Source organism: Mastigoproctus giganteus, chromosome 1 (genome assembly GCF_048544385.1).
Source record: "Mastigoproctus giganteus isolate SK-2022 chromosome 1, ASM4854438v1, whole genome shotgun sequence".
Lineage (NCBI taxonomy): Eukaryota > Metazoa > Arthropoda > Arachnida > Uropygi > Thelyphonidae > Mastigoproctus > Mastigoproctus giganteus.
Window position 1 is genome coordinate 4,399,964 of NC_143575.1, and position 17,178 is coordinate 4,417,141.

The window sequence follows — 17,178 nt, forward strand, 5'->3', positions numbered from 1 at the left end:
TTTGTTACTGATAATAAAAAGAATAAATAAACTCTACTTAGTGAAAATCTTAAGATAAAGCTCATTTTTTGGAATATCTTACAAACATATTTCTTTGAAATTCTTTGGAAAATAGTTAAGGAAGAATAAGGACAATCTTTAGAAAAACAAATAAACTACAAACCTGCATAGCAAAAGAACAGGTTCTGTTTTTCACCATCTGAAGGATCTGTGTTTTTTTTTTTTTTTTTTCCTTTTTTGAAGGATAACAAGATTTGAAAAAAAAAGATTCAGAAGATATTTTGTATGCTTTTTCATAGAAAATCCTGTCTATGTTTTCCGTGTGAGATTTTTTTTTTAAGAGTAATTCTCTTTCAGCATCTGGAAGAACCATTTATATGCAGCCATTTTTAAAGAACATAAAGAAATGGAACTGTAATGCTGTGGGTAACAAATTTGGCCATCAAAGAAACTGCCAGAAATAATGGTGCTAAAACCTATTTGTCATAATTAATCCCTGTATTACTTGATTATTTTTCAACAACAATCACCTTTGTCAAGTAATACTTGATGAATAAGAGGTTTTTATTTATCATAGACTACCACAGTATATTAATATATGCACTTTTTTTTTTCATAAGTATTATGTCACCATTAATATTGTGAACTGTTAGTACAGTGATTGAAGACCATAGCTATTATCTAGAGCAGAACCCTGGGGTTCCCCAGAGGGATTGAAGGGGTTCTGCAGATGCAGAATTTTAATTGCTTTTTTATTTAATTTGTTTAAATATAATAATAACAAAACAATTTATTTCATAAAGAAATGACAACAAAAGTCTAATCTTGTATGACTTCCATTTTGGAAACTCTTTACATGTGATTTTAAAACTGTCCAAAGAATTAAAAGTGGAGAAGCTGATACAGTAACTCTTGAATGCACTTTCCAGGTTGTTATATAGGCTAGCATGTACCCCCATAATTGTTGCAGCACAGAAATCCCAGCATAGTATGGTATGCGAGTTGGTAAGAAAAGCATCAGGAACCTTCTGTTCTAATTTGCCAACACTTTGCATCTCTCTCTCTCTCTCACATATTCTTTAACAAAATTCCATTTCTCATGAGCCACAGCATCCACATAGAGGATGTTCTAATCAGGGCTGAATTAAAGTCTTTGTTGGCCCAATTCATTTGTCATTGTTTTCCTCAGTCTTCCCCTCGACTTTTCTTTCCAATCATATCCTTCATCAATCTCTTACCTCATAAAACATGTCTGGTCCAGTTTCTCTTCTTATCAACCATTCTTATCTTTTCTGTTCACATACTTACATATGATTATAATGAAAAGACTTTGTAAAATAATTCAATTAAAGACAATTAAATTTTGATGCAGCAGTTTTCTTGTTTTTGAATTATCCAAGGATTTTTTGTGCATGAAATAGTTTTTTTTTTTTTTTTTTTAATCCTGGGTACTGTATCCATTCTGCCCAATGGATAATTCAACCCTAGTCCTAATTTAGTGATTAAAAAGCATTTAAGGAATTTACTAACCAATAATAATGCATAATGAATTAGTGCACATTATTTTGCTGTAAAAGTGATATCACATTTAGTGCCATGTGGGGCTGGTCCAAGTAATTTTTACTGTGTAAGTAGGACCTGGTATTGCTGTCCTTGTACCCTTGCCAAAAACCAAAGTATAGTTTACAAAATTTTATTGTGAAAGTTATTATAATTTAAATGTATTAAATATAATTTATTAAAATCTATATGTATATTAACAAAAAAGGCACAGTTCTATTAATAAGCTATTCCTTCACTTTTTATGAAAATTTGCTTTCCTGAACCTCTTCAAAATTTGAGTTATTTGTTATTAGCATTAGCCTGCTAATAGCCAAAAAAAAAACAAAAAACCTTCCCATTTTTGCTCATCCGTTCACTTCAAATGTTTGTCTAGTTCAGCCGTAAATTTATTTAAGCTATCAACTTCCACAAGAACAGATGGAAGTCTGTTCCAGCAATCAACTACCTGTTGGCTAAAGGCAAACTTCTGCACATCTATTGTATAACTGTCTTTCCTCAATTTGAATCTATGTCCCCTCGTGTGCTTAATCTGCGCAAGCAAAAGTATCCCGTCAGCATTGAGCCTGCCCAAACCATTCAAAGCCTTATACACTTCAATCAGATCACCTCACAAGTGCCTGTCCTCCAGATGCTGCAGCTTGCAAAACTTGATCCTTTCTTCGTAAGCACACCCATTTGTTCCTCTCACCAATCTTGTTGCCCTTCTCTGTACTCTTTCTAGCAATTCTACATCCTTCCTAAAATGAGGCCTTCAGACCTTTACATAGTACTCAATGGCCTGACCATTGCTTTATACAAAGGGATCACCTCCTTGTCTCTGCTAGCAAAATTCCTATATATCATTGATAAAACTCCATGACCTGCCCTGGCAGCCTGTCTGCACTGCTCAGAGAACTTCATATCTGACTGCACCTCTCCCACACAGGGCACTCTAACCCTATGACTAATTCCCATCAATACCTATTTTCCTTCCACACCTCCCACCAAACCTTTTTTGGCCTAGTGGACCCTACCACCAAGCATCTTGCTCTGGTCTTAGCAGTCTCCCACCATTGGAGGTCTCCTTCCACAGGGGGTGGCCCTCTTTAACTTATAATTTCCGGGTGGAAAGTCTTCCTAGTATCCACCTACTTTATCTTCACCCCTCATTACCCCCAGGTCTTTTTCATTCTCCTTCTCCCTGAGTGTAGTACTACCACACAGTCGGTACGTTTCTCTTGGGTTACTTCTACCCATATGTAGTACTTTGCATATGTCAATATTAAACTTCGATTGCCACTTCTCAGCCAAGCCTGATATACCTTTATCGATATCATTGATAAATATGCAAAACAACAATGGGCCCAGCACCGAACCCTGGGGGGGACTCCACTAATAACATTGCTTTTGAATGTGATAATAGGAGTTGGATACATCTTGGTGCAAAAACTTCACTTCTCCCCCCTTTATTTTACCTCTACATTAGGGCATCAGGCATGTCAAAACAAATGGGAATAGATTATCTGTGAAAAAAAGTAAACCTCCCAAATGCATTGTAACTCATTACATAAATATACTCTGGTCTCATTTCTATTTTCAGTGATGTCCATTTTTTATCTGAAATCTTCTAAGCCCACTTAATTTTTTTAACAGAATCTCATTCGTTAATTTTTTCAACAACTCATCTCAGTTTTTGCTTTTTTTTTTATGTAAACCACATACACAAAAGGTATTAGAACCCATAATACTTAGTATCGTGCATGGGTTGAAAGCTGAGAAGACAGAAGATACTTATTGATATTAGACTTTAACTTCTGTTGATTGTAATTTCAGAAAATACATAAGGAAGGTTGTTCCAGAAAATAGAAGTAGATGGGATAAATGAGGAAAAGTTGGTTCTGTGAATTTGGAATTGGACATTGAATGAATACTGATTGTTTGTGGCACTTTAGATTGGTTCAGATGAGAGTGAAACTACCAATAAAAATGGCATGCAGCAGTAACTAAAAGTCTGTGAGCCCAATGGTGTAGTGGCTTTGTAAGAAATGGAATATTAATTAACCTACCTGTCATCTTTTGAATGGAATCAAGAAGCTTGAGAGATGTTTTGGGGGCACCACCCCAGGTGTGTGAAAAATATTCCATGGTAGGGCAGTTTTCAGACTTGTACAGAGTGAACCCAGAAGAAAAGTAATGCCCTGCGTGAAAAAGAAAACTCAGTTTTTTTGGATGCCCATTCCATTTGTCCTAATTATTCACCTTTGTGACTTCTATTTTAAAGTTGGTAATTGTGCATATGTCTTCTTTGTCAGATCCTTTCTACTGAAATCCCCTCTTCTTTGATCTCTATTGGATTTGAATTTTTTCCAGCAGCTCCACATCCTTCCTAAAATGAAGTCTCCAGACCTGTATATAGTAATCAAGATGTGGTCTGATCATTGTCTTATATAATAGGATAATCAGGCACCATTAGCATTAGCAGGGCACATGATGCAAGAAAGCAAACTTATATAGCATCAGCCAAAAAAAAAAAAAAAAAAAAAATGCAGACCCTTCTGATTTCACCCATCCTCTCGCTCCAAATGTTTGTCTAGTTTTGCCTTGAATCTGTTTAAGCTATCAATTTCTACAACGAAAGATGGAAGTTTGTTCCAGCAATCAACCACCCACAGGCCGAAATTTATGCCCTCTCAGGCGATTATTCTGAGCAAGAGGAAGAATCCCATCAGCATTGAGCATGCTCAAACCATTCAAGGCTTTATACTAAAACCTAAATCAGATCTCCTCACAGGTGCCCAGTCTCCAGACACTGTAATTTGTAAAACTTAAGCCTTTCTTCATAAGAGCAACCGTTTGTTCCATTCATTAATCTTGTTGCACTTCTCTGTATTCGTTCCAACAGATCTACATCCTTCTTAAAATGAGGCCTCCACACCTGTACACAGTACTCAAGGTGTGGCCTGATCATTGTCTTATACAATGGGATATTCACCTCCTTATCCCTGCTAGAAAAATTCCTGCATATCATTAACAAGACACCATGAGCTACTCTTGCAGACCATCTGCACTGCTCAGAAAACTTCATATCTGTCTGTACAATTACCCCCAGGTCCTTTTCACTCTCTACCACTGTCAGTGTAGTACCACACAGTTGATACATTACTCTGGGGTTACTGCTTCTCATATGCAGTACTTTACATTTGTCAATATTAAACTTCAGTTGCCACCTCTCAGCCCATCTGCTCAACTTTTCCAGATCCTGTTGCAGCAGCTTACTGTCATTAGTGTTATTAACAACCCTGCCGACCTTTGTACACAACACAACACTGAACCCTGGGGGACTCCATTAATAATATTACTCCACAAAGAGCTGTGTCCATTGATTACCACTCTGTCTTCTCCCACTCAACCATCCCTTTATCCATACCAACAATTTGCCTCCAATGCTACTGCTCCAATTTGTGCAGCAGTCACCCATCTGCAACAGTATCAAAAGCCTTTCTAAGGCTTTTGATACTGTTGATAAATTCAAATGTATGATATCAAAATTATTCTTTGCATCCAGTTCCTTTGTGATTACATCATAGTATCAAATCAAATTGGTTAGACAAGACTTCCCCTTAACAAACCCATGCTGTGTCCGAGCTATAACTGAAATCTTGTCTTGATGATCCTGCAGTTCATCTTTAACCAGTGCCTCCATTAATTTCCCTGGAACAGAAGTTAAACTAACAAGTCTATAATTACCTGTGTCTCCCCTCGATCCTCCTTTGTGGATTGGGGTCACGTTTGCACATCTCCAGGTCATGGGTATCTCCCCTGAGGCCAAGGAAGCTCTCATAATTATGGCTAATGGTTTGCTTACTTCCTTTGCTGCCTCCTTTAATATAACTGGATAGATTCCATCTACCCCAGGTGCCTTTCTTATGTTTATCTTCAACAATTTCTCCTCCACTTTACTCTCGGTTATTCAAGATTATCTAGCTTACTGCCAGAGTTTAATACACCTCTGGCATTCCCCTCCCTGAATAACTCCTCATATGTGAATGTAGATGCAAAATATTCATTGTTTGTTAGCTACCTGAGCAGGATCATCAACAGTTGAACCAACGATATCAAGTGGACCAATCTGATTCATCCTCTTCCTCCTAGAGTTTACATAAGTAAAGAACTCTTTGCTGTTTTTCTTTGCATTCTTTGCTAAAGATTTCTCGTAATCTGCCTTTGCCTGCCTAACCTCCTTTGTGACTTGGTTACAGATGAGCTTATATCTATCATAGGCATCCATGTAACCCATTAATTTATATGTATCCCATGCATTTTTTTTTTTTGTCTGCCATATGTCTCATTAGTTCATCTGACATCCATTTAGGCCTAAACTTTGAACAATATTTCTTAGTTGGTATGAAAAGCCTAGTAGCTTCCAAGGTTAATTCATTGAATGCTTCCAATTTTGAATTTGCTGTTGGTAACATCATCAGTTGGTCCCACCCTATAGAATTTAAATACTGTCTCAGACCACCGTAGTCACCTGTACAAAAGCAAAAACCCTTCCCTTTACCCCTGATGGTAGTTACCTCTTTTAGTAAATCCCACTTCTGCACACTGTGATCACTGACACCTAGTGGTTCCTTTATTTGCAGATTCTTAATGCATGAAGAATCGCTACTGATAATCAGATCAAGTGTATTACTCCCTCTAGTTGCCTCCTGAACATGCTGCTTTAGAAAACAATAATCCAATAAATCCACAAAAGCCTTGCTAGTGTGCGAGTGACCAACCCACAAATTCCAGTCAGTCTCTGGGAAATTAAAATCCCCCATTATAAGACACTCTGATATAAGACGCTCATTATACTCATGAGATTCATTAGGCCTATAACACACACTTACTCTCATTTTTCCTTTCCCAGTGCTTATGTAACACCAAACAGACTCAAAATTGCATTGTCCACCAACATCAATTGGATGTTCCTTAGATTTTATGTTTCTTAACTAACAGCATAATCCCTCCTTCCTTCCTGTCCTGTCTATCCTTTCTGTACACATCCTTTCCTTTCTCCCCACGTATCCTTTCTCCTGTATGTATCCTTTCTCCCCAAATTCCAGTTCTGCACTGCTTATGTCTGTGTGAAACTACATCTCTGATATCCCAACAACATCTGCATTTGATTTCTTGACTAACACTTCAAGCTCTTCAAATTTATTAACTATAATCCTAGCATTGGTGTACATGCAAGTATACATGCACCTGTTTCTACTCTTAGTTACCCTAACACAGCCCATGTATTTTCTAGTTCCACTATGACTCCCAGCAGTCCTGGAAATCCCCATTGCCTTCCTTTCCAGGCTGCTGCTCAACTGTATTTCAATAGAAGCAGTGCAAGAATCACTTTAACCTCTGCCAGCGGCTACTGTTAATCTTTTAATTCTTGTAGCCTCCCAAGCTAGCAGTTTTCCGACCTCCTTGTCCCTCCTAGAAAATTCCTGTATTTCATTGACAAAACCCCAAGAGCTGCCCCAGCAGCCCCGCTACATTGCTGCACCATTTTTCATTTTGAAAATTATATATGAAAAAAAAATTGGATATTTGAAACAGCAAATTGTATACTTGTACTGGTCAGCAAGTATACATATGCTCCTCTGTAGTACTAGTAGTAAAAAAAGTAATACAGTGGGTCATCAGTAGACTGCCTGCTGTAGTCTGTGTTTCACTTTTCATCATAGACTTCATAGTGTTTGCTTGCCTTTGTGGATAGCAGAGATAGTATAATCACTGCCCCCCTACACCAGGTGAAAAAAAATCTGAGTTCAAACCCCATCAATGATGCAAGGAATTTTTATGGGCCTGTTTCATGATGTGGCTGGTCACAGATAAGGGTAGTATACTTTATTATCCAGGATACTTGGGTTTTTTATCCAGCAAACAAAAAAAATATGCAATTTACAGATACATTATGTACAGTGCATATGGACTAATTTGCTGTGCCTAAAATCCTTGAACAACAACAAAAACATAAGTGTTTGTTTTTTGACTGCTGAAAGCCTACTATATTCTTAGAAGAGTTTGCACATTTCAAGTAACTTTTTAATAGTTTTTTTGCATTTTCAACTTAGTTCTGTGAGCTGTTTTCGGTTACTGTATTTTCTGTTGAGTATAAAATACAGTACATTTGTTTCTTTGGTTACGTTAGTAATGTACATTTTACTTTTATTATTATTTATTATTTTTTTAAAATTCAAACTAATGCCTTCAAATTGATGAAATGATGGCTTCTAACATATAAATATACATGAAGTTACTGTACTTAAAACATGTTTATTTCTTGGCAAAGTAATGCCCGGCTATTTACAATGTCACAGCATGTCATTTCTGATTAAAATTGATGCAAACATTTTTTGTGCAGGTCAGGCTGTCACTGCAACTTGGCTATATTTCAGTGAAAATTAAAAACTCATGTCCTCTCATTATCTATGCTCAGTTACTTTTCCCATGAAATAGCCAGTCTGTGAAGCATTTTTCAATCTGTTCTATAAGTCTTTCTGTAGGGAAGTGGAGGAGAAATTGTTGGTTAAACATAAGACATGCACCTGGGGTGGGTGGTTATATTAAGGGAGGCAGCATAGGAAGTAATCAAACCTTTAGCCTTAATTATTAGAGTATCCTTGGATTCAGGGGAAGACTGCACTTACTGGAGATGTACAAATAAATAAATAAATATTCATTTATTGCAAATACAGCAAGCCCATTGCAGCACATGGCTAGAGGCAGATAACAGTACAAAGGATATAACATAAAATAATTGAATACATAACAGATTTCATATAAACATTAATGATGACTAGGAATTATACTTATGATTTAAGAAACAATTTCTAGAACAGGACGTTTGGCTTTCAGATGCAGTTACTGGGTTGGAGGCAGGCTGCTGTTTTTATTTCTCTTTGGGGGATCAAAGGATAACATGAGAAATTACAGACCTGTTAGTTTAACTTCAGTTCCAGGAAAAATAATGGAGTCACTGGGTAAAGAAGAGCAATGCAGAATCATCTAGACAAGACTGCAATTATAGTTCACACACAGCATAGGTTTGTTAAGGGGCAAATCTTGTTCGATCAATTTGATTGAATACTATGATGTGGTCACAAAAAAAACTGGATGCAAAAAATTATTTTGATATCATATATTTGGATTTCAGGAAAGCTTTTGATACTGTTGCACATAAGACTGCTGTACAAATTAGCATTAGCATTAGTAGAGGCATATGATGCAAGAAAGCAAGCTTATTCAGCATCAGCCAAAAAAAAAAAAAAAACACTCCCATTTCACCCCTCCGTTCGTTCGAAATACCTGTCCAGTTGAGCTTTAAAAATTTGTTTAGGCTATCAACTTCAACAACAAGTGATGGAAGTCGGTTCCACCAACCAACCACCCGCTGGCCAAAGGCAAATTTCCGCACATCTATCCGACATCCGTCCTTCCTCAATTTGAATTTATGCCCTCTGAGGTGATTATTCTGAGCAAGATGAAGAATCCCATTGGCATTGAGCATGCTCAAACCATTCAAAGCCTTATACACCTCTATCAGATCACCTCGCCGGTGCCTAGTCTCCAGACTCTGTAATTTGCAAAACTTAAGCCTTTCTTCGTAAGAGCAACCCTTTGTTCCATTCACTAATCTTGTTGCCCTTCTCTGTACCCGTTCCAGCAGCTCTATATCCTTCTTGAAATGAGGCCTCCAGACCTGTATACAGTACTCAAGATGTGGCCTAACCATTGCCTTATACAAGGGAATAATCACCTCCTTATCCCTGCTAGAAAAATTCCTGTATATCATTGACAAGACACCATGAGCTACTCTTGCAGCTCGTCTGCACTGCTCAGAGAACTTCATATCTGCCTGCACAATTACCCCCAGGTCCTTTTCATTCTCCACCACTGTCAGTGTTGTACCGCAGAGTTGATACGTTGCTCTAGGGTTACTGTTTCCCATATGTAGTACTTTACATTTGTCAATGTTAAACTTCATTTGCCACCTCTCAGCCCATCTGTTCAACCTTTCCAGATCCTGTTGCAGCAGCATAGCGTCAGTAGTGTCCTTAACAACCCTGCCAACCTTTGTATCATCTGCAAACTTGGACATTAAACTTGATATCCAATCATCAATATCATTCATAAACACCGAAAACAACAACGGACCCAACACTGAACCCTGAGGAACTCCACTAATAACATTAGTCCACGTTGAGCAGTGTCCATTGATTACCACTCTCTGTCTTCTGCCACTCAACCATCCCCTTATCCATAGCAGCAATTTGCCTCCAATGCCACACTGTTCCAATTTGTGCAGCAGTCTTCCTTGTGCAACAGTATCAAAAGCTTTTCTAAGATCCAAATATATAATATCAAAGTTATTCCCTGCATCCAGTTCTTTTGTGACTACATCATAGTATCCAATCAAATTGGTCAGGCAAGACCTGCCCTTAACAAAACCGTGCTGCGTCTGAGCTATAACTGAATTCTTGTCTAGATGATCCTGCAGTGCTTCTTTAACCAGTGCCTCCATTAATTTACCTGGAACAGAAGTTAAACTAACAGGTCTGTAATTACTTGTGTCAGCCTTTGATCCTCCTTTGTGAATTGGGGTTACATTTGCACATCTCCAGTCTATGGGTACCTCCCCTGAGTCCAAAGAAGCTCTCATAATTATGGCTAGGGGTTTGCTTACTTCCTTTGCTGCCTCCTTTAATATAACTGGATAGATCCCATCCACCCCGGGTGCCTTTTTTATGTTTATCCTCAACAATCTCTCCTCCACTTTCCTCTCAGTTATTACAAAATCATCCAGCTCACTGCCAATGTTTACTTTACCTACATCATTCTCCTTCCTGAATAACTCCTCATGCGTGAATGTAGATGCAAAATACTCGTTTAGATTGTTAGCCACCTGAGCAGGATCCTCAACTGTTGAACCATCAATATCCAGTGGACCAATCTGATTCATCCCTTTCCTTCTTGAGTTTAAATATGTAAAGAACTCTTTTCTGTTTTTCTTTGCATCCTTTGCCAAGGATTTTTCGTAGTCTGCCTAATCTCCTTTGTGACTTGGTTACAGACCAACTTATATCTACCATAGGATTCCATGTCACCCATTAATTTGTATGTATCCCATGCATTTTTCTTCTCTGCCACATGTCTCATTAGTTCATCTGACAACCATTTAGGCCTAAACCTTGAACAATATTTCTTAGTTGGTATGTAAAGCCTGGTAGCCTCCAAGATTAGTTCCTTGAATGCTTCCCATTTTGAGTTTGCTGTTGGTAACATCATCAGTTGGTCCCACTGTATAGAATTTAAATACTGTTTCAGACCATCATAGTCGCCTTTACGAAAACAAAAACCCTTCCCTTTACCTCTGATGGTAGTTACCTCCTTGAGTAAATCCCACTTCAACACACTGTGATCACTGCCACCTAGTGGTTCATTTATCTGCAGATTCTTAATGCATGAAGAATCACTACTGATAATCAGATCAAGAGTATTGCTCCCTCTTGTTGCCTCACGAACATGCTGATGTAGAAAACAATCATCCAATAAATTCACAAAGCCTTGCTAGTGTGCGAGTGACCAATCCGCAAATTCCAGTCAATATCTGGGAAATTAAAATCCCCCATTATAAGACTCTCTGATTTACTGGCCCACTCTATTTCCCTGTACAATATCTTATTATACTCATCAGAGTCATTAGGCCTATAGCACATTCCTACTCTCAATTTTGATTTCCCTATGCTTATGTCACACCAAACTGACTCGACACTGCCCTGTCCATCGATGTCGACTGGCTTCACTTCCTTGGACGTTATGTGTTTCTTAACTAATAGCATAACCCCTCCTGTCCTGTCTATCCTTTCTATACACATTGTATTCCCCAAATTCCAGTTCCACATTACTTATATCTGTGTGACACCACGTCTCTGATATCCCAACAATATCTGCCTTTGATGTTTTGAGCAATACCTCAAATTCATCAAATTTATTTACCAATCTCCTAGCATTGGTGTACACACAGGTATACATGCACCTGTTTCTATTCTTAGCTACCCTAACACAACCCATGTGTTTACTTGTACCGCAATGACTCCCAGCAGTCTCTGAAATATCCTGCATCTTGTTTTTCAGGCTTCTGCTCATTTCAATAGAAGCAGTTCAAGAATCACTTCCACCTCTGCCAGTGGCTACTGTTAATCTATTAGTCCTTGTATCCCCCCCAACTAGCAGTTTTCCAACCCACCTAACACTGCCTCAACAGCATCAGCAAAAATTCTTGCACCCTTTCTATTTAAGTGTATCAAAATTGGAGCAGTATGGCATTATATACTATAATAAAGGGATGGTTGAGTGGGGGAAGACAGAGAGTGGTAATCAGTGGACACTGCTCTTCGTGGAATTAGTGGAGTTCGCCTGGGTTCGACATTGGGACCATTGTTGTTTTCTATATTTATCAATGATATTGATGAAGGTTAATGTCCAAGTTTGCAGATGATACAAAGGTTGGCAGGGTTGTTAATGATGGTATACTACTGCAACAGGATCTAGAAAAGTTGGGCAGATAGGCTGAGAGGTGGACACTGAAGTTTAATATTAAAAAATGCAAAGTAATGCATACGGATAGCAGTAATCCCAGAGTAATGTACCAACTGTGCATACTGCACTCTGGGTAGTGGAAGATGAAACAGACCTCGGGGTAATTGTGCAGTCAGATATGAAGTTTTCAGAGCGGTGCAGACAGGCTACCAGAACAGCTTATGGAGTGTTGTTGATGATATACAGGAACTTTGCTAGCAGGGATAAGGAGGTAATTATGCCGTTTTATAAGGCAATGGTCAGGCCATACCTTGTGTACTGCATACAGATCTGGAGGCCTCGTTTTAAGAAGGATGCAGGGCTGCTGGAATGAGTACAGAGGAGGGCAGTGAGATTGGTGAGGGGAACAAATGGGTGCTTTTACCAAGAAAGGCTTAAATTCTGCAGATTGCAGCGGCTGGAGACTAGGCACCTGTGAGGTGATCTGATTGAGGTGTATAAGGCTTTGAATGGTTTGAGCAAGTTGATGGGGTTCTTACTCTTGCTCAGACTAAGCACTTGAGGTAGCATATTCAATTTGAGGAAAAACAGTTGCAGAATAGATGTGCAGAAATTTGTCTTTAGCCACAGAGTGGTTGATTGCTGGAACAAACTTCCATCTGTCATTGTGGAAGTTGATAGCTTGAATAGATTTAAGAAAGAATTGTACAAATGTTTGGAGCAAATGGATTGGGGAAATGGGATTTTTTTGTTTGTTTGGCTGTATAAGTTTGCTTTCCTGCATCGTATGCCACTATTAATGCTAATGCTAAACTTTTTTCCATTGTTGGTAATATATAAATGTATATTTAAAAAAACTAAATTTTGATGACAGTTATGCTTTCAGTTTTAGTTTTCTTTCATCAAAACAAAATCAAAAAATAAAAATAAGCAGAAGGAATTTGTTGTTTCTTAGGCAGTTTTGAAGCCCATGATGAAAAATTTATAGTCAACAAGGTTGTCATTAAATTATATAGCCATATTGAAGAAACATTAACTCAATAAACAAACTATCAAGCTTTTGTTAATGTTAATTTTTTTTTTTTGTTCACCACCAATCTGAAATTTCTCTCATATGATGCTTCAGTGGCAGTTTTTGAGGCCCTTGATGAAAAAAAATTACAGTGAAAAAAGTTATTCAGTTATCCAGCCACATAAAAAAAAAATAAAAAAACTCAGTAAACACACAGATTATCAAGCTTTTGTTCAATATATTTTTTTCACCAACCTGAAAGTTAGCACTCACCAAAGCTGACCTCTAACAATAGTCCTGGAGTTTGATCATTCACAATTCTTGGTATATGTTTAAATTATTAGATAGTATGAATCAGAGCTGTAATACTCAATATGTTCTACGTTGATAATGATATTAGTAAATTAATAAGAGGAGTTTACCTCAATATAGTACGTGGAACACTTCCGTATGATACCCTCCAGAAATTAAAACGGAAAAAACGAAAAAATCGACAACTTACCGGTACATTAAAGTAAAATATAAATAATTAAAGTAAATTATAAATAATTAAATAATCAATTTAACACAATTCAAAATCAATTCAAAACAATTAAAATTCAAATTAACGCAATTAAAAGAATCTAACGAAAATATTCAAAACGATTTTCCTTCCTTACTTAACGAAAATATTCAAAATCGTTTTGAATATTTTCGTTAGATTCTTTTAATTGCGTTAATTTGAATTTTAATTGTTTTGAATTGATTTTGAATTGTGTTAAATTGATTATTTAATTATTTATAATTTACTTTAATTATTTATATTTTACTTTAATGTACCGGTAAGTTGTCGATTTTTTCGTTTTTTCCGTTTTAATTTCTGGAGGGTATCATACGGAAGTGTTCCACGTACTATATTGAGGTAAACTCCTCTTATTAATTTACTAATGTTTAAATTATGAAAGCATCATTGAGTTATCAGGGCCTGCATTGTTGCCTTAGTTACATATGAGTGAAGTGACAACATTACATTGTTCTCTAAAATGGTTGTCTGGATAATGGTTTTCATTAAAAGTACATAGCAGTATACTTCTCTTTCTGGGGAATTGCTGTTTGCTAAGTGTGAGACTAATGAACTCAGCTATTTTTAGCTGGATACAGAAATGATCTTAGAAAGGCTTTTGATACTGTTGCACATGGAAGACTGCTGCACAAATTGGAGCAGTGTAGCATTAGAGGCAAATTGCTGCTATGGATAAAGGGATGATTGAGTGGGAAAAGAGAGTGGTAATCAATGGACACTGCTCTTCGTGGACTAATGTTATTAGTGGACTCCCTCAGGGTTCAGTGTTGGATCCATTGTTGTTTTCTGTATTTATAAATGATATTGATGATGCTATATCAGGCTTAATGTCCTATTTTGCAGATGATACGAAGGTTGGCAGGGTTGTTAAAGATAATGACAGTCATCATCAGCCATTTTCAATCCACTGCAGGATGAAGGCCTCTCCAGCAACTTTCCAGTTCCTTCTGTTTTGAGCACTGGCCATCCATTTACTACCCAAAAACTCATGAATTTCATCTATCCATCTCCGCCTTTGTCTCCCAGGTTTTCTTCTAACTCCTCTTGGGTACCATTCTGTTATTTTCTTAGTCCATCTGTCATCATGTCTTCGAGCTATGTGTCCTGCCCAAGACCATTTTAGTTCTTTAGTTTTGATAAGAATGTCCTTTACTTGAGTTTGCTGCCTAATCCATGTTTTTCTCTTCTTATCTAACAGTCTGATTCCCAATATAATTCGTTCCATTCTTCGCTGTGTAGTTCTCAGCTTCTCTTCCATTCTTTTGGTGAGTGCCCAAGTTTGACTTCCATAAGTCATGGTGGGGGAGTATACATTGGTTCATTATTTTACGTTTCAGACAAACTGGGATATTGCTCTTCAGTATGTGACTATATTTCCTGAATGCTATCCATCAAAAATTTATTCTTCTCTTGACTTCCAGCCATTTATCATTATTACAGCTAATAACTTGTCCCAGATAAGTATATGACTCCACCTTTTCAATTACTGCTCCTTCAATCATTATTTCCCTTTCCGTGGCATACTTGTTCATCATTACTTTTGTTTTAGCCATATTCATCTTTAGCCCAAAATCCTTACTAACTGTGCATAACTGATTAAGATTTTCCTGTAATTCTTTGGGATCATGGCTTATGACCACAATGTCATCTGCAAATCATAAATGGTTTAGGTACTCTCCGTTCACATTGACTCCTTTCTGCGACCAGTCTAATCTTCTGAAAGCTTCCTCAAGGGCAGCAGTAAACAGCTTCGGAGATATTGTGTCTCCTTGTCGGACTCCGTTCTCGATTTTTAAATTTCCTACTGTCTTTGTCTAGTCTAATAAAGGAGGTAGCACTCTCATATATTTTCTTCAAAATCATAATATATGGGGTATCTATACCTTGTCTTTCCAGTGCCCGAAACATTGCCTTATGCTGTATGGAGTCAAATGCCTTTTCATAATCCACAAATGCCAGGCATAATGGCGTTTTATATTCATTTGCTTTCTCCATTAGCTGTGATATTACGTGAAGGTGATCCATAGTTGAGAATCCTGTCCTAAAGCCAGCTTGCTCTTTTGGTTGATTCTCATCAAGTATTCTTTCTAATCTGTTAGTAATGACCCTTGTGAACAACTTGTAGATGTGGGATAACAAGCTAATTGGTCTATAATTTCCAATTTCTGATTTATCTCCTTTCTTATGCAGCAAAACTATGATTGCATTATTCCACTGCTTAGGCATCACACCTTTTCTAATGCACTTTGTGAAGAGCCTTGCCAGTTTTTGTGTTATGTCTCTTCCTCCCAATTTTGACAACTCTACAGTAACTTCATCTTCCCCCGGCGCTTTCTGATTCTTCATTTTCTTCAATGCATGTTCTACCTCATCAGGAAGAATATCAGGTATGTTGTATGTGTTGCTAATTTTCGATCCATCTTCCCCACTGCTGGCATCATTCCCTCGCTCCTTGTATAATTCTCTATAGTAGTCTTCTGCTATTTGAATTATGCCTTCTCTGCTGTTTATAAGTACACCATCGCTATTCTTCAGTTTCAGTATCATTTGTCTTTCTATATTACTGCTCATGGCTGCTGATTTAAATCCTTTGTTTTCCCTTAATGCTTGTTCTACTTTTCTTGTGTTAAATCTTCTTATGTCCTCTCTGAGTCTCTAATGGCTTTGCATAACTCAGTATACTCAATTTTCTCCCTGTCAGTGTTTTTCTTTCTCTTCATTTGTCGTCTTCGATTCATCATGACAAGAGTTTCTTGACTAATTTTTTCTTCTTTGGATTTCTTTTTCCCTATAGGTTTCTTGGGCTTTATCACTTTCAGAAAGTTGTAATATTCCTCATCGATATCTGGGTCCTGAGCAGTCTGCAGAATCTCAAACTTGTTCTTAAGTTCCAGAACATACTGCTTTTTCTCCTCTGTTATCTCAAAGGCCTTTGTATTATTTACTCGAGTCAGTTTTTTCCTTTCCTTTCCTACATCTATATCAAGTGTACATCTTACCATTCTGTGATCACTTCCAACCTTATTCAGGACGGTAACATCATTCACAATATATCTTCTGTTAGTGAGGATGAAGTCGATTTCATTAGTTGTTAATCCATTTGGACTCTTCCATGTCCACTTTCTGTTCACCCTTTTCTTGAAAAAAGTGTTCATTACTGACAGTCCTTGAGATTCTGCAAATTCCACAAGTCTTTCACCTCTTTTATTTCTTTCACCAATTCCAAAATTTCCTGTAGTTCCTCTTTCTGCATTGTTTTGCCTTTTTCCAACCTTAGCATTGAAGTCCCCCATAATAATAGTGTAGTGGGTTTTCTGTTCATCTAGAAGACTCTCAATTTCAGTATACATTTCTTCAACCTCTTCATCATCATGGCTCGATGTTGGTGCATAAATCATTATAATCTTTAGCTTGTACCTCTTAGAAATCTTGAGTATTAGTCTTGACACCCTTGGTGATGTACTTTTGAATTCCAAAA

At 37.3% G+C, this 17,178-nt stretch overlaps 1 long non-coding RNA gene across 2 annotated transcripts in view; it reads left to right on the top strand.

Moving 5' to 3' along the window:
* LOC150090503 (uncharacterized) overlaps positions 1-17,178 on the top strand; it is a 160,201-nt gene that overhangs the window by 134,360 nt on the left and 8,663 nt on the right. The window lies entirely within an intron of this gene.